The sequence below is a fragment of the Phyllostomus discolor genome, chromosome 7 (genome assembly GCF_004126475.2).
Source record: "Phyllostomus discolor isolate MPI-MPIP mPhyDis1 chromosome 7, mPhyDis1.pri.v3, whole genome shotgun sequence".
Lineage (NCBI taxonomy): Eukaryota > Metazoa > Chordata > Mammalia > Chiroptera > Phyllostomidae > Phyllostomus > Phyllostomus discolor.
The window spans coordinates 100,410,085-100,435,743 of NC_040909.2; the positions used below are offsets into that span (position 1 = coordinate 100,410,085).

Here is a 25,659-nt window from a genome sequence, read left to right on the forward strand (position 1 = left end):
TAGGTCTCTGCAGTAAGATTCTAGAATTCTGTGTGTCAGTTTAGAAATTAGGAGGTGGACTTTCTAATCTCTCACCACAAACAGGGAGGGGTGAGGGAGCCAAAGGGTCTCAGCTGGCTCTTTGGGAGGAGCAAGGATTATACTCTGTGACATCACAATATCCAGCTCAGGCTCAATCTGGCTACTGAGAAGAAGGTAACAGGAGTTGCAGCTATTGATATATTAGAGGTGGGACTCTACCTGACAGAGTTAGAAGGAATCAGCCAGCCATGACTCCAGTTCAGGTATGTGACATTTGCTAAGCTCAGAATGGAAATAGCTGGTGTCTATAAAGGAACAAGAGGAGAGGACCACAAAATGAGTGTGTCTCCAGGCTTAGGAATAACAGCATAAGCACAGAAGCTATGTACCAGATACTTTAGGATAATATAAACGTTCCAAATAAACAGACCAAAGGTCAAAGGCAGTCCACAAGAAGCAGAGCTGGTCCTCCCAACAGCCAGACTTAACTGTCATGAAGCCAGACCACAGGACATTTCCAGGACTGTTATCCCTTCACTATCCTCTCCCTAACCACTGGAAAAATGTAAAAGGCACAGGCACCTCAAGAGATTGGTGTAAAATTACTTTCTAAAGTAGTCCATGTTTATTGCCTAGTGATGTTTATTCCTTTATCTATATGACGTGCTTTTAATAACTTCTCCCCAGAATGACAGAGAAGAATAAACTTAATGAAAAAAGTTAACTAAAAGAAGTATTTTAATAGAAGATAGTACCAAAAAATTATAAACAAAAGTAATAAAAGAGGGAAACAAAGTTTATTATGGGTTAGCAACTGAGATTTATTCTAAAGTCTGGTTTTGAAATTTCAAGGCTTAAAAGGCAAAAGGCCACCCCCTATAAACAGTGAAGGAGAAGGGCCTTATGGTTGAGAAATAAGTAAACCAGTTCAGCTGGAACGATCTCTAATTTCTCCTCCTTTAAAGGAACTCAAACCAGTGAAATCATCGCTGGGGATGTGGACAGCTCTGTTTTCTTTACCTTGCCTTGGGATTTTGGCTTCTAAAGTATTTGTTTCTGCCTCGAGTCTTGGGGCCCTGAGAGGCTCCCAGTGACAGCAAATAGCTGTTCTGTTTACCAGGAGGGTGGAGCATGGGGCGGGTGCCGGGCCCTGACTCATCTCCACTGGCTTCCCTCTGGCCTCAGTATGCTGTGACCCCAAAGCTGAGTACTGGACTGCTCAGGAAGTGCACTAAGATTCACTTGCAAGATCCGAATTTGTTGCTACGCTCCCTCAGTGGAAGCAGCAGTCCAATGTTCTGACAGGTAGATTAATTAACCACAGAAGACCCCAGTAGCAATAGGCAAGGGAGGGAGACCCAATCTCTATCTATAGGACACAATTTTAGCACCCTTTGGCCTCTAGCACATCAGGAATAAATGTGTCTCAGGAGTAAGCCAATACACTCTCACACGGCAAAAGTAGCAATAACCCACAGTGCATAAATAAACCCAAAGGTCCAAATAAAAACAAAATGTACTTGCACATTAAGTTTAGTTTTTAGATTTTGTTCATTTTATATTTTTTAAAAACTAAGTTTAGGTTCACCGTAAAATAATAAAATATGGAATGTCTTAATTCATCTACATTTATATTTATTGACTATATATGTTTTCCAACCATTGTGTTAGCCACATACCACCAACTTTTAGAGTTGGAGAAGAACTTAGAGATCATCTATTCCAATGCACTTCATTTCTAGGAGAGGAACCAGCATGGAGAGGTTAAGTGTGTTGACAGGTCATTGAGCTAGCTAGTGCTGGCTTGGAGACTAAAGCTTAAGTACTCTCACTCTTAGCCTAGTGACCTCTCCAATTCTCCCTGCCCCTCACTCATGCTGGATGAGATTACTGGTTCATATTTTAGCTATTTTAATTTCCAAGTTGGACTACTCTAAGATTAATAAAATCTCACTTTGTCACCTTGGTGTGGTTATCGGTAAATTCAGATACTCTATGTAGGTGACACTATTCACCAAAGCTCTCCTAGCTTTCATAGTTCCAAACAAACAAACTTTGGTTAAGGTCAACAAAAGGCACTCAAGACTCTATCCACAAGGCTAATATAACAATGAAAATAAATCCAGGGAAACTGACAGGCTACTATGACTTGAGGCCTGGATAGAAGTGGTCCAGTGAGGGGAAAAGGCATTTGTACAATTAACAAGCTTTTGCTTTATAATAAATACACAGACTTCCTGATGGCCTTGCCTTTTCTGGTTTTGATAGACAATTTGTTTATGTGTATATGTGTGTATATGCTGTGGTATGAGTATGTGTACTCTGTAAATGTAAACACTTCATCTGGCAGGTATGGGGCCATTATACCATCCATGGTAATTGGCCAGTCCTATTACCTAATATGTTCTCTATTGAGCCTTCCCTGATTTAATCCCATGAATTAATATTTTATTTGGAAATAACTTGATAATTCAGTAGCTGCCTTAGATGTATCCAGGGTTTGTTCTATATAGAGCTATGAATGTCTTGCATCTCCAGATAACCTGCGCACTCCCTGGATACAGATTCCCAGAGCTTTCTCTGTTTGAATTCATCTGAAAGAAAATTAAATGAAATTAATCATTGTTAAATATAAGTATAGGCCTTATTTTTATAGCCATATATCTGTAGGCCACTAGATTAATTTTTTTAACCAACTGAAAAGTATGTATCCTGTAAAGATCTTCCATATGCTTCTGGTTTTCCACACAGATTGTTTTTAATAAAAGAGATTTATGAAATGATTACCAACAGGAAAGAACATTCCATCAAGGCACAGGGTTTAAACAGGGCTGTGGCAATATCTTTCAGCTTCCATATTAATTTCAAAAGTTGTGTAATATATTGAGTAATTTTGTGCATAATACAGCACAAAACTGCAGGAGACAGCTGGTTGTAAAAAACGGAGGGATAAAATGAGCTTTAGTTTCAGATTCTTCATTGTGGGTTTTGAATTCTTAAATCTCTTCAGTAAACTGAAACACAGGTATGCAAGTGAACTTCTGAAATGTTTTCTATCAAATCATCTGATAAGACGCATCTTGACAAGTCTTATTTAATAACTCTGAAAGAACAAAAAGTAAAAGAAAGCCAGCTCTTCAGAGATTCTGAGATATTTGATTCTGTCTCTTGCTGCCAACACCTGAGTGTCTTGGCAACTGGCCACTCCTGGATCTCTGACACATACAGGACACTCCCCTTCATCCCAGCCCAGCCCCCATGCATAGTCTCCTAAGAATTGTGCAATGTGGTCTTTGTAACCCGAGGCCTAAGAAGTCTGGAAAAGGAATGTGACTCAGAGCCAACATGCTACCAGAGCTGAGAAGGAACTCTCCTGCTGTTTACCCTGTGCCTGGGGAAGCTCAGAAGGGGAGAGGCATGCACTAAAGGAAGCAGGAATTGAGCCCTTGGTAGGATTGTGAAGCAAACACTCTAGTGCCTTTTCCCTGTCTTTGCCAATCTCCAGAGACATGCTTCATGGGGCTTCCGACTCAGATCTACTTTTGAGCTACTTCCTCTCTTACTCCTAATTACACTCCCTTTTGAAACCTATGAGTTGTAGGTCCCATGCGTCCAATCCCCCTGTATAGGGTGAAGGGTGAACCTAATGGGGGCTTCCATATTAAATAGTGCTGTTGATAGCAGAGTGCCAGAAACTGGTAGCAGGACAGCCAGTGAGTTCTTTGTGATGATAGGCCTATTGGTAGGTTCAACTGACAGCAGAAAACTAGCTTCCTCCCTTTCCCCCATCTCCCCCTCAGATATCACGACAAATGTACAATCTGCCCACTGGCGATACTTGGGGTTGTCCTACCTCTTTTGCACAGGGAATTATGCCCAAACATCATGATGGTTATATAAATGGACCTCTGACTTAAAGAAATAACTAATAAGAAATGAAAGACTTAACCCTCAGTCTTGCCATTTGAGCACTGTTTAGTACAACTGAGTATAATCAACTATAAATGACAAGTTCTTTATTTTATTTTACAATTCTGGTTTATAAAGAAAAAGTGGTCCCAGGAAAAGAGACTTCGTAGCTAGCTGAGAGGACAACTCACTTGACAATTAGAACTCCAGTATTCTCCTCCTTTCAAGCATAGTAAAAAATGCAGAGTCATTATTATTAGAAGAGGGGACAGCAGAAAGAAAGAGGGAACTCCAACCCTTTGCAACAGCATGGATGGAACTGGAAAGCATTATGCTAAGTGAAATAAGCGAGGCTGTGAAAGACAAATACCATATGATTTCATCTTTAACAGGAACCTAATCAAAACAAAGAAACAAGCAAAATATAACCAAAGACACTGAAATGGAGAACAGGCTGACAGGGACCAGAGGGGAGAGGGGAGGAAATTTCAGGGGAAAAGGGGAAGGGTTTGCAGGAACAAGTATAAAGTACACATGGACAATAAGAAGGGTGGGCGGTGGAAATGGGAGGGAAGTGGGGAGGGCTGGGGCACGGGCTGGGATGGGGGTAAAAGGCAGAAAACTGTACTTGAACAACAATTAAAATAAAATTAAATTTGAAAAAGAAGAGGAGAAAAGGACTTCTTATGGTTGAATGTGTTCCTTTGTATGTTAGAAACTGATACCATCTCACCCCTTGTTAAACATACAACATATCTCCTGTTGTGTCCTATTCATTCAAAGAGGTTATTGACCTTTCTCCTGTCTCCCCCAAATGAATTCAGTGATGGTTTCAATCCCCTTCATATTCTTTGAAAATGTAATATGTAGCATACACTGTGGCAATAACAGAACAAAATGTTTGGCGTAAATTGGGCTCCTTAAGAATTAAGAATTTGGTTAGGAAGATAAGAAATATACCTGTGAAGAGTTCAAAAGCAAAGAAGAAAGTGCACAACTATGTGAAAAATGTTTGCACTGTGTATTTCAAAGTATCCCAAGGGCTCAGTGCAGAGCAGAGGCAAAATTGTCTCAAGTGCTCAGCTGGCTCATCATGGCAGAGTTGGGACTTGACAGGAATCTTGAAAGAAGAGAAACAGAATAGTGACTGACACCAGCTTGGGGAGAAAAACAGTTTTCTAGCGCAAATTTTGGCACCCACTCAATGGGTCTTGTCCCACTCACAGATCTAATGTCCACTCTCCCTATGCTTTTATAACTTCTTCTTTGCATGCAAGGCAAACAATTCACATGGCCTCTTTGAGATATGGAAAATGGGTCATGTAAACATGCCATACCAGGAAGGAAAAGACCAGCTGTAACAGGTGGGTGCTGTGAAAGGCCCTGCATGCTGTTACCAGGTTTGTGTCTGATTTTAATTATGGGCATGGCCTTCCTGACTGGATACTCAAGTCAACATGTTCCCCACCTAATTAATTATCTTCCTCCAACCCTGCTCTGCTCTTGTGTTTCCCATCACAGCCAATGACCTCACCATACTCCCAGTTATACTAGCTAGAATCATGAGTCCTCTCTGATCCCCAGGTCTCTCCTCTGCATTTGGTCATCAAGGTCAGGAGGTTACATCTCCATATCTCTTTTGAACCCATCCCTCTGTGCCAGGTCTTCCTGCTGCTGCCCTGGGCCAGGCTCTCATCACATGGAGCCAGCTGCATTCCTCTGCACTCTGTTGGTCACATCTTTCTAAAATAAACACTAGAGATTGTCACTCACCAGTTCAAAAACAGTTCAAGTTTTCCTATTGTTTCAAAAATGAGGACTGAATTCTTTATTTTGGCTTTTGAGTTCTTTCACCTTGTCTACCTTTGCTTGGCTGTTCTGCCCCTCTGCTACTCATTCTTCCAGTCCTCCCTGTGCTTATGAATCAGATGGGTCCCTCTACTTTCCACTCTCTAGCCTGTTCAGCACTTCCTTGCTGCTATGGTCTTACTCATGCAGTTCTCTTCCTGCACGATTCCTCTTCAAAGTGGAGAAGACTTTCCTCCTCCATTACTTATGACTTTTTCATTACATTCTTATTATTCATTACCCTTTTTGCTGAAGGAGTGAGCTAGGTGGGGTTGGAAGACCAGGAAGAAAGTAGTAGAAGAATAGCATGTGTAAAGTCTCAGAAGAAAGATGGGGTGTTGAAGGAAATGAACAGTGTATAGAATGGAAGGAAATGTGAAGATATGAAACAGAGATAAAGGCAGAGGCTGGCCTTGCTGTGGAGTTAGGGTTTTTAGCTGAAGATCACTGTGTAGATTGAAAGAGTTATACACAGGGGAGTGACAGTATACCATTGGCATGTAGTATATGAAGAACAGATGGGAATGGAGAAAGGTGGAAAAAAGGAAGAAATCAGGAGGCTGGCAGAGAAAACCAAGGAGATGATGAACTTAGTCTAAGGTGGTGACAGGGGGAAGAAAAGAAGCCAATGGACTTCAGAGGACTTTAGGAAGGAGAATTGATTCAACCTGGTTGATTGACCAGGCATGGGTCAAGAAGGGAAGAGAAGAAGATAGATCACCAGATTTCTGCCTGGGTCCAGAAATAGTCCAAGAATGATACTGTACTAGATGCCATATCATTTCCCACTAATGCCTGCTAAGGAAACTGGACTTGGACCTGTAGGAAACAGGAGGCAACAAGGACTTCTTGGCTTAGGTAAGCCCAATTGTTGAAAGAGAAAACTGGAAGTGGTATGGAGAATGGCCTGCAAGGGGAAGGCTGGCCATAGATGGACGACAAGGCAAAGCTGATGGTGCGGTGTTATATGCTGACAGTGTGCAGCTGCTCAAAGCAGGGGACCCCTCGCAACACTGGTGATCCTGCCCCAAACACAGTTAATGAAAGAGAAGTGTTTTGATTAAAAAGTTGTATGTGCATGCAGTAAAAAAAATTTTTAAACATTATAAAATGAACAGTTATGTTCTGAAAAACAATTCCCCCTCCTATCCCAGTCCCAGTCCTTTTCCTCCATGGAACTTTGCATTTTACATGTTCTCCAGAAATTTTCTGTGTGCACACAAATGTGAGAACATGTATTATGCACACGTTCTCTCTGTGTGTTTGTATATATATATGCCATAGATCCACTTCCTTTTATTACCACATATACTCTTATGCCTTGCTTTTTGAACTATGAAACTGTATTAAACCATTTTTTAATATCAGCTCATGTAGATCTACTTCTTTGTCTTTGATGTCTATAATAGATTTACCCCAATGGTTATCTCACAAGTCCCCTATTGATAAATATTTAAGTCAAACATGGTTTTAAAGTGCTATTGCTTCTCCTTATTCTTGTCCACCATCCTTTAGTGCTTGCTGCTCTAAACTACTCATGGTCTCATCCTGGGTCACTTTCTCCTTCTACCTTTTCACACAGTGCTCTTTTCAAATCAGAAGTAAGAGATCTGTCTCTCTGCAGCCTCAAGAATTTAGCACATCCTACCACTTTTCCTCCACACTGGAGTCATCTGTGATGGTAGCGTCTATTTGGCTTGTCAGATTCATAGTCCTTAAGCAAGAAATCAACCAATTTTTTCCCCTAAATTTGTGAAATGAGCTTTGAAAGTCCTGTACTTATCCAGCCACACCAAGGATGTTATAAATTCTAAAGTGTCACAGCCCCACTGTCAATCAGTGACTAGCTCTTTGTGAATCAGAACTAAACTCAGATTTTTCTTGCTTCTCAGAGAAGAGACTGTCAGTAAGGCTTATCAACAGCTCCTCATTCACTTGTTTTTAGAGGACACACCAGTTTATATGAGGCCTGAATCTCAGTCACCTGTTAGAGTCACCAGGGTACCTCGGTGTTCAGTAAACCTTGGTGAATACACATCTGTTCCTGTAAGTATTGCTCCTGATAGTTTTCTACTATCTTTTTCAAAGAACTGTTGGCCATTTTATCCTGTATTGCCTTTCATAGTATAAATAGTAATTGGGTTATCCTTTCTCCCAAACTCAGATTTTAGTTGAAAGCCTTGATTAGGAGATAAATCTCCTACCTGCCAGGTCATCGATGCTCTCAAAGGCTTCATAGCATTCCTTGCAGGGTGTCTCTTGTCTTGTAGCCAAGGTCATCGTTAGAAAACCAAATCTTGTCCCAAGCTAGCTGTCTGCTTTCTCCATTTTCCTTTCTCAAAGTCTGTGCAAGAAGAGATAAAATATTCCCTAGGGCCTCATGTCCTTTTCACACCTCGAACAGAGTCACTAAACATACAGTATCTTCTTGCGGTATGTTTCCTTTTCTTATAAGTCATTTTAAGGCCCCTCATGTCATCAGGAAGTAGCACATCTCCAAAATGACCATCCAAGATAGATTTGCTGTGTCCTCCCCTGCCATCACTGCCCTCCCCCAGATGCTGGGGGAGGTATAAATTTATGTTATACTGTATGATGTTTGTACAACAAGAAACTCACCTAATAATGCCTTTCTCAGAATGTACCCCCATTGGTAAGTGGTTCATGACTGTACTTGTAGGACAATTGGCCATTTTGTTTTATTCAAGCCTTCAACTGATTAGGTGGGGCCAACGCACTTAGGAAGGGCAATCTGCTTTACTCAGTCTACTGATTCAAATATTAATCTCATTCCAAAACACCCTACAAACACACCCAGAATAATGTTTGACTAAATATCTAGGTACCCCTTACCTAGTCAAGTTGACACATAAAATTAACCACCACACTGAATATGTCACCAGTAGGTTTAGTAATGATCTCTAATTGCAAGAAAGACCCATGTGGAAAGTCTTAGTCCCATTTTCTCAATTAGATATTTATTTAACTACTGTTTGTATATTTTAGAGATGAAGAAGTTGAGGTTTAGAGAGTTGAAGTAACTTGTCTAAGGTGGCACAGCTAGTAAGTGGCAGAACAAGTATTCTAACCTAGGTTTAAACAACTTCATCTGATACTCTTAATCTGTGTGGTCACTGCCTTTCTGCACTGGTGCTGCATTCCCCACAGGTCCCGAGGCTCCATGCTTGAGGTAGGCTAGGTCTGAAGGCATTACCTGTTGGTTGAAGCTCAAGGGCACATTGGGGAGGGGGTTCATTTTTGTCTACATCAGTCTGAACATGTTGAATGCAACTTAGAGCTACTGGAAGGCTCTGCTTTCCTCTGCCTTTGAGGCAATCCACAGAGCATGAATAGTTTCTACTCTTTATCAAAAGCTCTGTGCTTGTGCTTTGTGTAGATCACGTCACTTAATGTTCACAATGACCCTGTGTTCTTCCCACCACCCCACTCTGCCATGGGAGGGAGAGGATGGCAGAGTCACCATGGGCTGCCAAGGGTAGGTACTGTGAGACAGCCCTCTTAAACCACTGTCCTCAGAGCTACCAGTGGCACCCTACATTCTCCTGAATGCCCTCATGGGCCACTCCAATCCTGTCCCATCCCTACCCAAATCTGCCCATAAAACCAGTTTAAAATGTGCATGAATCAATAATTCTGCAGGTATGTGCTGTCTGCTGATTCACCCATGGAACGGGTCTAGACTTTCCTTCATTTGGTTTGCGCCTCAGGCCGGACATGCCCCTGCTCCTCACTATCCGTCCCCACTAGCACTTTCCAGAAATGCTGTCCAGTTGGAAACTTACTTTAAGTCTCTAGATCAATCTTGTTTGAAGGAGACCCTTCTTACCATCCCTTCACAGCACTCTCTGGGTTGCTCCCCAGGAACCCTCTTGTGACAATATAAGCAGTCTTTCCACTGCTGCTGAGTTAGCTTCAGTCACAGCAAATCTTTTGTCTTTAAGAGGAGGAATCTAAGTCTCAGGAGGGCATATCTTACCCAACTTTACAGTTAAAAGCCAAATCATTCATCTTCCGGTCCAGTGTACCCCACAAATACGGGTTCTAAAAGGGTGGGGTTGGGTGGGGCAGCCTTGGGCTCAACCCAATGGAGGCAGGCTGAAGAGCAGCATGTCTCTAAGGTTGCTTTTGAGGGGCAGACTGCATGCACCAAATGACAAGGGAGCTCAGCACCTCTTTCACATGTCCACCCCACATACAGTGATGTACAATGTTGTAGGTGCACCACAAAGCAAAGCCAAGTATTAGTAGAGAAACTAGGATAGGAAGTTATTTTCTATCAACAGAAGTAGATTTCCCTTAGTCTGTATGCTTCACCAGAAAGCCAGGGAGAGAGCTAAGATTCCCATCTGTCTGGAACTGCAGCAAGTGACTCACTGCGGCCCCCATTCCCAACGGAAGTGGCTTTGGCTTGTATCATTTGTTTACAGAAGATCAGCTTGTTTGTACATCCCTGTGGTGCCCGTGGACAAAGCATGCACTTGATTGCCTGACCTGAGTTTCCTGGATTTGGGAGATCTATGTTGCTACCCAGGCTCTCCACACCTAGTGGATTCCCCATGGCACCTTTGTAAGTCAACAGGCGCCCTTTTGGGCTCTGTGGGATAATGTTTCTAGATCAGACCCCTGGTTTGGCTGCCCCCATCTCTCTTTGGTGTTGTTTCTGGAGCTTGTGAACCAGGTGACAGTACTTGAGGGTGAATGGCCTTATTTCAGCCAAGGTTCTGAGAACACTCTATCAGATGAACACTTACACAAGGGAAATAAAACTGCTTATTGCTTTCAAGATCATTCTACTTCTTACTTTTTTAAACATAAAGGGTAAATGACCTTCAGGACCATTGCTGAGAAGGCAGCACACCCTAGGGGTGGATAAAGACTTTGGAAAATGCCCAGAGACACAGGTGCTAGTCCTGGCTGCCAATGACTCACTGGTGTCCTTGGATTTTATTGCTTGACCTGAGATTCCTGGAATTGGAAGATCTATGTTCCTACCCAGGCTCTGTTAATAACTGTCTGACATTGACATGAAACTCCACTGAGCCTCAGTATCTTTTGTAAAATGGGAATGACATTTTCTCTGTCTACCTGTCCCAGTTGTTGTGTAGACCAAATGAACCTGTGTGAAAACACATTGTTAACAACAGAGCACTCTATAATTTTTCCTGCGATGTAGATGTAATGTCTTGCTGGAAGTGAAGCACAAGGCTGGAGGAGAGTGGTGGAGAATGGTAAAAGGACTAAGGTCTTTCTGTGACACACAGCAAGATGCAAGGCTGGGTTGTAGCTGGGGTTGGAAACCATGGGTCTGTGGTGGCAACATCCACCTCACCAGTGGATGCCCAATTGAATGTTGGCTGGAGTAGTGGAAGGAATTAGGGGTATGAAGGGAATAGTTACAATGGTGATGCTGGAGTCTAAGCTCAACAGAGAAAGGGTTGAAGAAAGGGACATGGCTGACAGATGTGGGGAGCTGAGAAGTGTTAGTGAGGCATAAATGCCACATGTGCCAGGGAGTGAGTTAGTGAGGCAGGTAATGGTGGGCAGAAAGGACAGGGCTGGAGTTGAAGGTTTGAAGCTGGAGGACATCTGGGTACCTGAGTAGGACAAGGAACTGTGAGGGAGAGGGTACTGGCTGGGAGGAGCACTAGGGAGTTGAAGGGCCCCAGGTCAGTGACAGGACTTGGGGCAGAGAGAATGGGAGCTGAGTGCTAGGGCCCTGAGAGAATCTGGGTGAGTTGTCGGGATGGCCACAGGGAGGACAAGGAACCTGTGGGTGGAGGGGCAGCAAAGGTGGGGGGTTGGCAGAATGTCTGGAGTGCTGGATGGAGAATAATGCTGATGCTGCTTCAGAGTAAGGGAGGCCCGGAAAACAGAGTGGAGTGGAGGCATACTTAGATTTAAAACTTGATAAGAATTATATATAAAAAATAAGTCACTTTACATATAGATGATCAAACATTGCAGTGGTATCTTGGTCTCAATATGCAACTATAGAAACTTATAACGGATAAGTCCTTTTAGCCATTGACATTTTAAATATAATAGGTCCAATGGCATGCTGAAGCCAGTTAATACTAGTGAATGAGGGCCACACACTTTTTAATTTTCTGGAATTTTGCAAGTTAGGTGTCATGTTGGTAGGTTGAAATAGGCCTGGGAAGGAATAGTTTACACCATGAAAAACTGCAAACACTGCAGATTAGGGGTTTTCCTCCCTGGAAAGCTGGTTGTTAAACATTTCCCAGCATACCACTGAATGGGCTCAAATATAACCCCCAAATCTGCCCAGCTTTATAGTCCTGTTGTGGTGGATTTAATTGTGTCACTCAAAGAGGTATATCCTAACCCCTGGTACCTATGAATGTGATCTTATTTGGAAATAGGTTCTTTGCAGACATAATTAAAATGTAAGTTAAGATGAGGTTGCACTGGAGCAGGGTGGGCCCTTAATCCAACACGGCCGGTGTCTTTGTAAGAAGAGGAGACACAGAGACAGACACGCAGAGAGAGAACACAGTGTGAAAACACAGACACAGGGGAATGCCAAGGTAATGGGGGCAGACACTGGGGTCCACCAAGGATTACCAGCAACACTCTAAGCTAGGAGGAAGTTGTGAAACAGACTCTCCCTGGGAGCTGCCAGAGGGAACAACACTGCTGACAGCTTGATTTCAGGCTTCGGCCCCCCAGACTGAGAGAGAATACACTTGTTGTTTTAAGTCACCCAGTTCGTGCTACCTTGTTACGGCAGTGCTAGGAAACAGATACCCTGTGCTGCCAGTGTCAAGTTTGCCACAGTGTGAACCTCAGAGGGGAGGCCCCTGTCCCTGAACTCTGGCTCCCAGGGGGACCTTCTCTCCAACTCCTCTAACACACATTTTCTGTACCATCACCTTGTCCTTCTGTGACACCAGGGAAACCATTCAAACTTCAAATAAAACACTTTCCCTACCTTGCTGGCCAAGGAAAACCTGACTAAGACCTGTCATTGTGGGATCTCTGCAATGTACCCAGAGATAAGGAATGTTTTTTGGCCTTTGCCACTCCCCAACAGCAGCTAACTAGCATTTACTCCTGTTGGTGAATTTGCTGCCTATATCTTGGGTCTTCTGTCCTGCCCAGCCAGTGAGTGAAAGGGTCTGAGACCCCCAACATGCAAAATTGATCCCTCCAAAGTTTCTCTCTTCAGATAAGTTTCAAAACAGATTTTTGTAAGGTTATAATTTATATACCCCAGCTGACTCGACACTAGTGCAGAACTGCGGCTTCAGAAGAGCGCAACAAGAGGGCGGTGCCCTTTGCAGGCATGGCCTGTCCCACCCTGATGTTTCTGTGAATGTTTTTCTTGGCAATTCTTGGAATCTCAGGTGGCTGAGAGGGAGAGGCAGCAGGGATACTGGAGGGTGATTTGGGGTCATATTTTGAAGTTGGAACTCCTGCTGACAGTACATTTCTTTTTGAACACCAGAGGGCGATGCAGTCCTACTGAATAAAAACAATATTTGTTACCTGGGCTGAGTGAAGCTTTATTTGAAAGGGGGCTTATTTAGGGTTAAGATAAAATTATATTTTTAGTCCAGTCCTACTAACCACTTAAAAGCCAAATAAAAAGGAATGAGAACTATTTTGGTTTCTGGGCACTTGATAGTTTGCAGGCTGTCTAGCCATATTCAAATGATAATTTTACAGGGACAATCTGCTCATATTGAAAATACTATTGAAAAGGACTTTTAAGCAAAAGTTTCTGCCTCCTCCCATCTTTTTTAGCTGATTAATATAAGATCCATTTTGAGCTAATGGGGAAATGGAATAACTACTGGCAAAATTAAAGATCAAGTTTCTGTTTACAGACATTTTGTCAAATAAACACTTCCGTTGGACCCTAAGCCTCTGGTTTATTACAGCAATTGCTTACGGTGAGTAAGCAACAAGGTGTTTAAATTTCACATCTGTGAAATACGTATTACGTTTCCTAGCAGGGGACAAGACTCAGTCAATATTTCCTCAGTAACACAGGCCTCAGATTCAGAGCTTTGCTTAACCAAATAAGTATTATCTTTGACACTGAACTACCTATTGGGCCTCATTAATGAATGTGCTTATTGGTAGTTCCTTGTTTAAAGCCATTACACCATTTGTTTCTTAAGCTTTAACACATACACCATCTGGCTCAGTCACAGATTGATAAGCAAGGGAATATAGCAGGCAGGAGTTCCCTGGAATTAAACTGTAAACTTTTGAAGCAAAGCTCTCTAATGTAGTCTAAACTCACTGCCACTGTCAAGACTCCCATAAACATTCCCAACTGCTCTGTTCCTATTTTTTCCAGACTCTTCAGTGAGCTGTATACAGTTTTCTGTATTGCTCCAGAAACAACAAAATCTATCAGACGGTCCTCACTACCAGAAGGTGTATAGTCCTCCTCTATAAAATCAGGATATGAAAGTACCAACCTTATACTTTTGTAGGATTTCAGTGAGATAATGTAGTTAACACGTTACTTACTATTAGCACCATTACCACCACCTCTGAATCCCTCAAAACCCCCAGTACAGTGCCCTGCCCTATGATAACAGGGGAATAATTACCATTCACTATATACCACTTACTGATGACTTAGAAGTTTGGGAAGAAATCTACCAGGATTGCACTTTCAAATTCTTAAAGCACTTCTAGCATACTGTTTCAATTTGGGGGTGGGCATGGAGAGAGTAACTATATTTAACAATTGCTAAAAACCCAATCCTAGAGAACAATTGTTAGATCTCTGTTTATAAATAAAGTTTAGTATCATTCTTGGCAAACCGTAGTAGACTTTGACAAAAGGTCTGAGAGATAAAAAGAGTTCTTATTTTATTATTGTTTTACAGAAAATATACAAGCTTACAGTAACTTGCCCAGAGTCTAAGAAATAGGCATGTTGATTTTTGGATATTCCTTCTTGAGTCAAAGCCAAATTTTATTTTGTGTTTAATCACATAGGAGGTATTATCTTCATTAAATGTCTTCTTAGGACACCTAGGCAATGGAAAATTCCTCCAGAGAGCTGCTTGGTCAATAGGTGTTTTCCATGTTACTTAACTGAAGAGCTCTCTGCTTGTCAGATTGAGTGAATAAGGGAAGGGGTTAACAGTGATTCTCAAACCTGCAGCTCTTTAGAAACACCCAGGACCTAAAAGTGCCTGAGCCTGTCCCCAATATGCAAGATTTTGCTTTGGGATAATCTTAAAAAGTCTTTCCAAGTGACTCTAAAAAGAGTTCCCATCTAGTTCTTCCCCCTTAGCCTCTGTGATTCTATGCTTTCTCCATATTTATAGATTTAAGCACATTAAAAGTCTATTCCCTTTGCAACCTTCCTCTAAAGGAACATTTTTTAACTTTGGAAAATTATGAAACAAAATAGGAATGAAGAAGTTTGCTCTTCTGAAATATAAACACTTGATTTTACAGAAGAATTGTCAGGATTGTTCTGTAGTTACGTCTGAGGTGCTGCTGCAGGGGTAGCCAACAGCCCCTTCACTTTACACAACCAAAGTACCTGTCCTCCTCCTTTCTAAGTTCACTTAACAGAATGGAGCTTTCCCAGATGATGTAAGTTCCCAGATGTAAGTTTCTTCCCTTTGAAACTTACAAAGTGATGGCCTGAATCCTATAATTGTAATAATAATAACATAAACAATGTAGAGTAGTAATAAGCATAGTAACACTGACAGCAATAATAACATTTTTGTTCATCATGTTAGGCTGTTTAGATTAGGATATACCTGTTGGGGCTATGTGCCCTTGAACATCACATGCTCATAATGAGTTTAAATTAAAGACTATGTACCTTAATGTTTATGATAGGCCATTTTGGTTGAATATTCACATTTGTTTAGCCCCTGATGCAGATTCTGTGGTGATATACTCATTATTACTTTATAATAACCCTAGCTCTGTCTAGTAATTGAGAATACAGTGTCTCGAGGAGCACCCAAAGGAACAGTGAAGATTCAACAAACAGAATACACAGGCAAAATTAGCATGTAAACTGCCCCACCCAATACATACATCATTCTCTCTCCAGTTTTCTGCCTCACAGAAAGACCACTGTGTTTCAATCTTGGAATACCTTTTAAGTTATCCTCTTCCAACTTGAATGACTCAATAGACAATGCTTTTACAATACACTTACTGCATTTTACATCAGGGAATTATTTATGTGCTTAACATGAGTTATTTCCTTTTAAAAACATCATCAAAGCTCACCACTTCTAGAAAGACTCACCTGTTTAAATGGAATTTGATCCCATTAATTTCTGGCTGTATCTCTAGAGGATATATTAGAAGCCATATGTGCATAGGCACATGCTGACATCCTATGCACTATGTAGGAGAGCACATCAACATGTCTCTTTTATTTCTCTAAGCACAAGGACCATTGAACATGCTCTGTCACCTCCCTGGAATATATTTGTGTCTACTAGCAATCCCATCATCTAGTTCTTTTCATATTTCTGTCTGGTTATTTTCACTCAAGGAAGTTTTCTATAATCTCCCTCTGTTCTATGGGTTTACCTGGTCTTGTTGCATCTCTCCAAAGTCTCACTTTCATACTTCTTGGAGTAATCACTTCACTAATGTACTGTAACTCTGAGACCCACAAGCTCAAAGTCTGTGTTTGCTTTTGTTTACTAGTATATTTCTAGTTTTTAGCCCAGTGCCTGGATCTAGTAGGTGACTAAATGATAATGGAAAAGATACAATAAAAAATTTAAAGATAATAACTGCTGAATTACTTGATAAATAAGAAAATGTGTTTGCTCTTTGAAACACAGCTACAGTTCTCCTTCACCTAAGAGTCTTGCAATACTTAAAAAATTGCAAAACTCATTTTTTCTACATTTTAAAAATTAAAAAGTAATGATTTAAGAAGAATGTAGTTATTTGTGCAAGATGATGAATTTTACTAAGTATATTCATTAAATTGAACTTAACATAAACTGTAATTTTTTTAAAAAGTCACTCTTCATCCTGACTGCTATGGCTCAGTTGGTTGAGTGTCATTCTGCAAAGCAAAAGGTCACCGGTTTGATTCCTGGTCCTGGCACATGCCTGGGCTACAGGTTCGGTCCCCTGATGGGGCACATATGAGAGGCAACTGATCAATGATTCTCTCTCATACTGATGTTTCTCTCCCTTTCACTCTCCTTCCCTTCCCCTTTCCCTAAATAATAAATAAATTAAAAGTCACCCTTAATCTCACCATGGTAATACATCAACTAATTTTATTTCATCAAAGGACATTGTCCTTAAATTGAAGTGATTCTGGAACTTGGGTATTTAGTTCTAAATGTCTTTAGTACCCCCGCTCCCTGCCCTATTTCTCTGCTTAATGATGGGCTGCTTCCTAAACTCTGGCTGGAAGTCAGGATCTATGAGAAATAGCCTTTTATTCCTTTTTATGTATATCCCAGTACGCCCAGTTAGAAAAGTTCACACAAAATAGTCCTAGGCTTTGCTGCCTGTCATGCTAAGCAACACACAAACTCGGCTCAGACTTGGGAGCCAGACCCCATTGTGTCAAATTCAAGAAATCTCTTAATTCTTAAAACTCCCTCAGTCACCTTGACTAAGATGGAGGTGACCATGACTCAGTGCCTCTTGACTAAGATTAGGGTAAAAATGTTCAGATATGAAAATAGTTGAATTATGTTGTGAGAAATTACAGGTTCCTCCTATTAATGTTACATAGTCTTTGCAGTAATTTAAATGTAATCAACCTAAAGAAAATTTAAAAGGACCCACTTTGACCCTGAATAGCAAAAGCAATCTTGAAAAGAGCAACAAAGCTGAAGAAATCATGCTTCCTGATTTCAAACTACACTGCAAATCTGTAGTGATCACTGCAGTATGGCACTGGCAGTATAACCAGACAAAAAGATGAAAGAGAGCAGACAGCCCAGACATAAAGCCACTCTTGTATGGCCAATTAATTTACAACAAAGAAACCAAGACTATACAATGGGGAAAGGACCATCTCATCAATAAATGATGTTGGGAAAACTGGACAGCTACATGTGAAAGAATGAAACTGGGCCCCTGTCTTATATCAGACACAATAATCAACTCAAAATGGATTAAAGACTTAAATGTAAAACCTGAAACCATAAAACTCCTAGAAGAAAACATAGGCAGTAAGCTCCTTGACATTGGTCTTGGAGATAATATTTTGGATTTGACACGAAAAGCAAAGGCAACTAAAGCAAAAATAAACATGTAGGACTATATCAAACTAAAAAAATTCTGCACATCAAAGGAAACTATCAACAAAATGAAAAGGCAACATACTGAATGGAAGAAAATATTTCCAAGTCATGTATCAAATAAAGGCTTAATATCTCCCAAATATAAAGAATTTATACAACTCAACAGCAATCCCTCACCCAAACAGTCAGATTTTAAAATGGGCAGAGAACCTGAATAGATATTTTTCCAAAAAGACACCTAGATGACCAAGAGGTATATTAAAAGGTGCTCAACATTACCAATCATCAGGTAAATGCAAATCAGAACTACAGTGAGATATCACCTCACACTTGTTAGAATGGTTATTATCAAAAAGGTAAGAAATGACATGCTGGTGAGGATATAGAGAAAAGAAAATCTTTTGTGCACTGTTGGTGGGATTACAAATTGGTGCAGTCACCATGGAAAACAGTTTGGAGTTTCCTCAAAATATTAAGGATGGAACTATCATATGATCCAGGAATTTCACTTCTGGGTATTTATCTAAAAAAATTAAAACACTAATTCTCAAAGATATATGCACCCCTATGTTCACTGCAGCATTATTTAAAAAAGTCAAGAAATGGGAATAACCTAAGTGTCCATCAATGGATGGATGAATAAAGAAAATGTTACATATACACACATATGTGTGTGTGTGTGTGTGTGTATATATATATACACATACATATACATATGTATATATGTTCTTTCCAGAAGGTATACAGCCATGCAATATAAAAAATAGACACATTTATTGAAGACGACACAAGAAGCATTGTACATAGGAAAATGACACCTCAGTCATCTTTAAAGTAGTCACCTTGGGACCTCACATACTTCTCTCAATTGCCATCAGCTGCCCCATCATATTTTCCTGAATCTCATATTTTCCTGAAATCTCTTCTCTTTCAAAGATGGGAAAAGCCAGAAGTCACAGGGTGCCAAATATGGGCTGTATGAGGACTTGAATCACCTGGGTAATTTGATGTTTCACCAAAAAACTCTGCATGAGATGTGAGGCATGAGCAGGTACATTGTCATGATGAAGCTGCCAATCACCAGTTGCCCATAGCTGCGGCCTTCTGAATCATCCAAATAGTTTCTGAGAGGAACGTTCAAGCTTATTGCAAATCTGATGCAGATTCGTTTCTCTACTCGCTCAGTCATTCCAAATGACAGCCACACAGTACACAAGCTCACTCAACAGTCTACAACCCCCACTGACTAGTACAGTGAAGTGATCATTGTTCACAAATGTGCATTCTGGTCCACTCTCCTTGCCTGTCAGTTTATGTCAATATCACACAAACCATTCTCATATTAACAGTGGCTGTACTTTTTCCAGACAAACCTCATATATATGTATATATGAGACATATCTATATGTGTATATATATATATATGTTATATATGTATATATATAAAATGGAGTATCAACCAGCCATGAAAAAGAAAATCTTGCCATTTATGACAACATGATGGACTTTGAGGGCATTATGGTAAGTAATGTCAGAGAAAGACAAATAGCATATAATCTCTTTTATATGTTAAATTAAAAAAAAAAACAGACTCATAGATACAGAGAACAGATTGGTGGTTGCCAGAGATGGGGGTCTGGGGGTTGGGCAAAATGACTGAAGGGAGTAAAAATGTACAAATTTACAGTTATAAAACAAGTTGTGGGGATGTAATATACAGTATGGTAACAATAGTCAATATTGCATATTTGAAAGTTGCTAAGAGAATAGATCTTAAAAGTTCTCAACACACACAAAAAATTTTGTAACTATATATAGTAATTAATGTTCACTACAATTATCATAGTGATCATTTAGTAATATATACAAATATCAACCATTATGTTGTACATCTGAAACTAATATAATGTTTTGTCAGTTGTATTTCAATAAAAATATTCAAAGAATTCACTCTGCATGTCCAGAGATTAGCATATTTTTTTAATTGAAAGTCCTGGTGGAAAATAGAGGCAGTTCCACTATAGTTTTTGGTTAAACCAAGTACCAGTTGACTAGTGAGCAAATGAGCTATAGCAGGTATTTTGGTATCACTAGATGCCTTGTAATGGCAACCTTTATGGTCATGCATGTTTTATTCTCTCTTTGTTATGTTTTCCAGAGGGATAACCAATTGGCTGATAGAGTAACAAATGAAAAGTAACTTGACTCCGTTGACCTGCTTAACTCTGCATGGGAACAATGGAAAGGAACAGCTGCTTGCTTTGAAACAGTGGAACAGGTATGGGACATCTCCTTTCGTTTTTGCCTCCCTTTATTTCTTTGCACATTTATTTCCAGACCAGTTAAAAACATCAAGTTGTTCCAGATTGAGAACACAGAATTGGAGTCACAGGAACAGGTATTGTGGATTATTTAAACATTTTGAGTTGCAAGTCTTGTGGTTAGGCTGCTGCTTATATAAATACCAGTGCAATTAAGAGATAATTATTTTTCAATAGCAAATAGGTAATTATGCTAGGAAGAATTATTACTTTAAATCATAGAATTAGCATTTTGGATGTGTGTTTAGCTTTAAGATACATGATTTGAATAAGGAGATTTTGTTCTAATAACTGGATCCCTATGGAGGAATTACAGAAGTAATAACAACATGGTTGAACACATTGGCTTCTCCAGCCCAAGCCATCAAAAGCGTTTTTGCTGTGTTTAACGATCATCTCTCCTGCCCATATTCTTCTTCTTAACTATCACGGGACCCTGCAAGAAAGACTTTTTTGATTTTCCTCCCATTTTTCAGAATTCACATAATAGATATAGATGAAGCTTCTTTTGCTTTGAACATTTCATGTTCACATTTCATGTGAACATTTTGCTTTGAGGAACATTTCACACATCAACATGAAAATTTTAGAACAGCATTTGTAGGACTCCTGGAATTAGAACCTTTAAAATATGTATTTATTTTAAATTGGATACCCATTGTCACTGGAATGCTGAACCTTCTTTCAGTTATATCTATTATCAAGTGGTAGGGGAGCCATATACAGTTTGGTAGTGACTGTATAGTGGTCAATGCTTTAATAAATTATGATATTAATGAATTGTAATGCAGCTAGAACATATTTAAGTTCAGAAGATTAAGTATCATGTACTGGATGATCAAAATTAAATTACTTAATAACTTTGCATGACTTCATTGGATAGCTTACAGATGAGAGACTATGAATAAATAATAAGGCTTGAATTTTTCATAGGAATATTAGAATTCAAAAGGCTACAGAAAAAGAATTCATAAAAATTATGTTTTATATAAGGAATCAAATAAGGGTATGACTCCATTATTTAAGGTTATTTAAGGAGAGATTTTAGAGGATGTTTTCATTATTACTCTGTAGTGTGTTCTCAGGGCATAATCACACATTAAAACAACTAAGGGTTTCAATGCTCCATTGAATTTGAAACTAAATCTTGTGTATATCAATAATATATGAAGAACTCAGCAAGAAACAGAAAAAGTAGCAGGTTTTTGCTGCTGGATGCACAGAAAACAACCTCGCAACTTTTTGGTTCCTTTATGTTTCAGTTTGTAATTAGCCAACTACTAACCTCATTGACCAGGTCTTTATCTTGTGTTCCAAAACTGATGTAAATGGGCTTTTTTTAAGTACTTAAATTAATAGACATTATCTGTATGAAAGGAATTCTTTGGAAAATAGGTCAAAGAAGATGATACAGGTGATCAACAATTAGCAAACTCTCTATAACAACCCATTTTGAATATTGTTCAGTCCATACCACAGAACAAGCCAGCTACCAGATTTCACTTAGGTACAGATTGCAGTGTGACTAGATTTATAAATAAAGAGCTGATTTGAAAAAAAAGCATAATACAAGGGAATAGCCAGTTACCTTGTCTTCATTGGTGATGTGTCTACGTATAAAACTATTTCAGAAATGGAATCTGCCTTCCTTTCTTCTATTGGGAAGAAGATTGTGTAGAGGGATGACCGTGGGATGGGGAAGGAGAAATCCCAGGCTGTTTCCAGTAGTATTTTCCAGAAACGGTAGCTTCCAACCGACCCCATTTATCTTGTTCCACACCTGGGATACCTTTACAGGTGACTGAAGATAGCCTTTGAAGGAGGCAGCCTTAGGGAAAAAATGTCTCAAACTGTCAAAATGTCCCTCTTCTTTTAGCTCCCCCAAATCAGAAAGTCCTCTTTCATGTTGATATATTCGAACAGATGATCAAGAGAGTCACTGGCCACCAAGTCCATGAAGATCCAAGGTCAGGCTCAGATACAAGGGCCATAATAGACAGATGTGTCAGATTTTACAGAAACAAATGGTAGTATTATTATCCGCTCAGATTTCATCTTTTCTTGAAGTTCTACCTGACATTCCCATTTAAGTTAACCACTTTTTAATTTAGTTACCCAACAGACATTCATCACATACTTAATATGTGCCAAGCACAATGTTGTGACTCTTTGGGCACCAAAGCTGAATCCTCGTCCTCCGGAGGATTCCTTCTTTTTCTGTTTGACCTCTATATTCAATAATTATTTAACCCCTGAACCACTGAACACTTCATTATTGGCTTTCAGTTTTGTATTCCATATTAATTTGCAATCTTCCTAAAGACCTGGCCTGCACTGCAGACTTTGAATAAGTAACTGAATTGTCTGCCGTGGGTATTATCATAATCTGTTTAGTAGGCTATCTTCAGTCCCCTCTAAATCTTTTTTCCTGTATTAGTGACAGCAAGACCCAAGTAAGGTGGAGTACAACGCTCCCAAAGTGGAAATTGTGCATGTCTGTGCCTTGTTAAAATTGATTTTAGGACTATCTGTTGATTTATGGGAACCCTGACAACTGTCTTATTTCATGATACAGATGATAAAAAGTAAATAAATGTTTCCCTTACATTGAAACTTCCTTTTGAATGCTGAATATAGAGAAAAACAGATAATGCAAAAGTCTATCTGCCATACTTTTATTTCTTCTCAGTGCTCTTGGATAGCTGTCTACAAACTTTGTTCATGAAAGCATCTTAACTCAGACTTATCACTGCTCCTTCTAGCCATGCTAGTAAGGTCTACACAATACATCTGAATTTATTTGGTTGGAATCTTTTAGTATATCATTGTTATTTCCCCAAAGTATTCATTCCTAAGTACCTAGAAGCCACTTCAATTTAAATGAAGAGTACATAGAATGATTCAAGAAAAATGCACAATGGATTAGCCAAGCTTGGAGGTGTTCAGCAAACCACTACTGGTGTTTAATTGAGAGAGCATATGACACCAAGGAGTCTTGGTTGACAGTGACCAAAATCTAGCTAACATAAGCTCAAAAGAAAAACTGTGTGTAAATTTGTGTATGAGGAGGAATTTTATTGGCTCACTCCAAGCAAGGGTTGATTGACAAATTGTAGGAGGGGAAGAGGTGCAAGTGCACTTAGAAACAACTGGAACTAGTGGACTCTACCCACTGGGGCTCTCTCTCCATCTCTTCCCACCTGTCCTCTTCTGTGAGTCAGTTTCAGTCTCTCTCACTTCAGGCAAGCCAACAATACCCAAATTTTACATTTCAGAGGTTTTACCACTTGAGAGACTGTCCTATACTCAAAAAACAAAAACAAACAAAAAACCTAAGGGAAGACTTCTACTTGTTGCATCAGAGCTACTCAGCCAAGATCAGGTAAGACTGAGGCAGGTCTCAGGAAAAACATCTGTTTCAGTGAAGACCTAGGAATTCTCCAGATAGGAGGATCTCAGAGGGTAATATCAAAGTTATTTACTATAATAATCTCTGACCAGAATGCCCCAAATGGCATTTGTTAAATTGACTTAAATGGCCTCTAACTCTATATTTTAGAGTCCTAGCATATGAATCCCTATGTTGATATATTCTTAGTGACTTTGGGGATCTTGCTATCTACCAAGACCTTAAACTTTCAGAGAGGCAAGCATAATGACTGTGGCCCCATTCCTTGTCTACCAAGCCATACAGAAATCCCCACTTTCCAAATCCCATTCACGTTTTTCTTTAAAAGATTTTATTTATTTACTTTTAAAGAGAGGAGAGTAGAAGGGAGGGAGAAAGCAAGAGTGCAAGAGATATCTCAAATCATTGCCTATTGTATGTTCACAACTGGGGACCTGGTCCACAACCCAGGCATATGCTCTGACCAGGAATCAAACCAGCCACCTTTCGTTTTGCAGGCCGATGCTCAATCCACTGAGCCACACCAGCCAGGGTATAAATCCCATTCATTTTTGACATAGAGTGTGACTTGTCAGAAGTCTGCCGGTTACCCCTATTACTGGAAAGTATTAGGTGGATGTGTGCAGCAGAGCATCAGTATCCTGAGCCTAGCTGTTTCTGTGGCAGCAGGAAAGAGAAGACAGGAAAGGAAGTAGGGAGGTTGTCAGTTGCTCAGGTAATTTTTCCTTCAGTTCTGAATAGCCAGCTGGGCTGTGGTTCCAAGACAGGGCTGAACTGCAGGAGCAGAACACAGAGATGAATGATACAGTCCCAAGCCTTGAATTGCTTACTTCCCAGGGAAAGTATGACGGGTGAGTTAAAAAGATAGAGCAACAATAAAAAGAAGTACTATAATTTACTGAATGGCTGTCAGTCAGTATGGATACTGCTTTGTGGCAGGCAAAATTGGGATGTTTTTCTCCTTTTGCCCTTGTGTGAACCAGGGCTCTGGGAATAGGGCCCCTATGGCCTCCAGGGCCTCTACATTCTTGAGAAGCTAATTGAGTTGGGAACAATGACCCATGCCACAGTTGCACCCTCAGGTAAGTCAGTGTTGTTTGTCCTCAGCACCTTCAGGGCTGTAGGATTTTTGGCTGGGATCTGACTTTTAGAAGCTAAAAGCTCACAAAAACTTTTTTGAAGTTTTTCACATCGTTCCTTTTAATTGAATTCTGTAGGGTCACCAGCCCTGGCTGTTCAATGAAGGGGTCAAGGGGACCTCTAAAACTATCCTCATCCACCTGGCAACATTTGACAGGCTCTGCTCTTGCCTGCATTGGTTTGGTCATTAGCCTGCTGGGAGCAGAGCTGACAAGTTGGCTCCAGCTGAGCCCACCTGACACTTACATTATAGCTGAAGGCATTAAGGCTGGAGAGGTTAAATACCGGATGCAGGAATGCCCCTCGGTGTGCTTGCTACTCTGCGGGTCCCCTCTTACAGGCAGAACATAGCAGGAAGATGGCTCCTTGGGACTTGGGACAGCAGAACTCGTGGATAGACCATGGGGAAAGGAGTTATCTCAGGGACAGAACCTATGACCACTGCAAGGGCCCCTGGCTTCACGTAGCTGCGGAGAAGCTCTATCCTGGCTCCCAGATAAGACCAGGATTTTTTTCCTTCATACTTACAAAAAGTTGTTTCCGTTTTTATTTTTTTAAACTCTTGCTCTAACAATGGCTAGGCCAATAGAGTCAAGGTAAAATGGATGATTATGGGGAAGCATACAAAAAAGGAGTTAAACAAATTCAAGCAAAAAGAAATCCACATTTGGCTGACCTGTGAATGCTATTTCTCAACAATTCTGAATTATCTGAGTGTTTAGACAACATTTTGCTTCTATTT

General features: G+C 40.2%; 1 protein-coding gene across 1 annotated transcript in view; it reads left to right on the plus strand.

Moving 5' to 3' along the window:
- The first annotated feature begins 20,073 nt into the window (after nucleotides 1-20,073).
- Nucleotides 20,074-25,659, plus strand: part of DNAJC5B (DnaJ heat shock protein family (Hsp40) member C5 beta) — a 64,288-nt gene continuing 58,702 nt past the window's right edge. The window contains exon 1 of the mRNA XM_036031166.1: nucleotides 20,074-20,445. The gene's annotated coding sequence lies outside the window, so the exon portion shown is untranslated. The remainder of the gene's footprint in view (nucleotides 20,446-25,659) is intronic.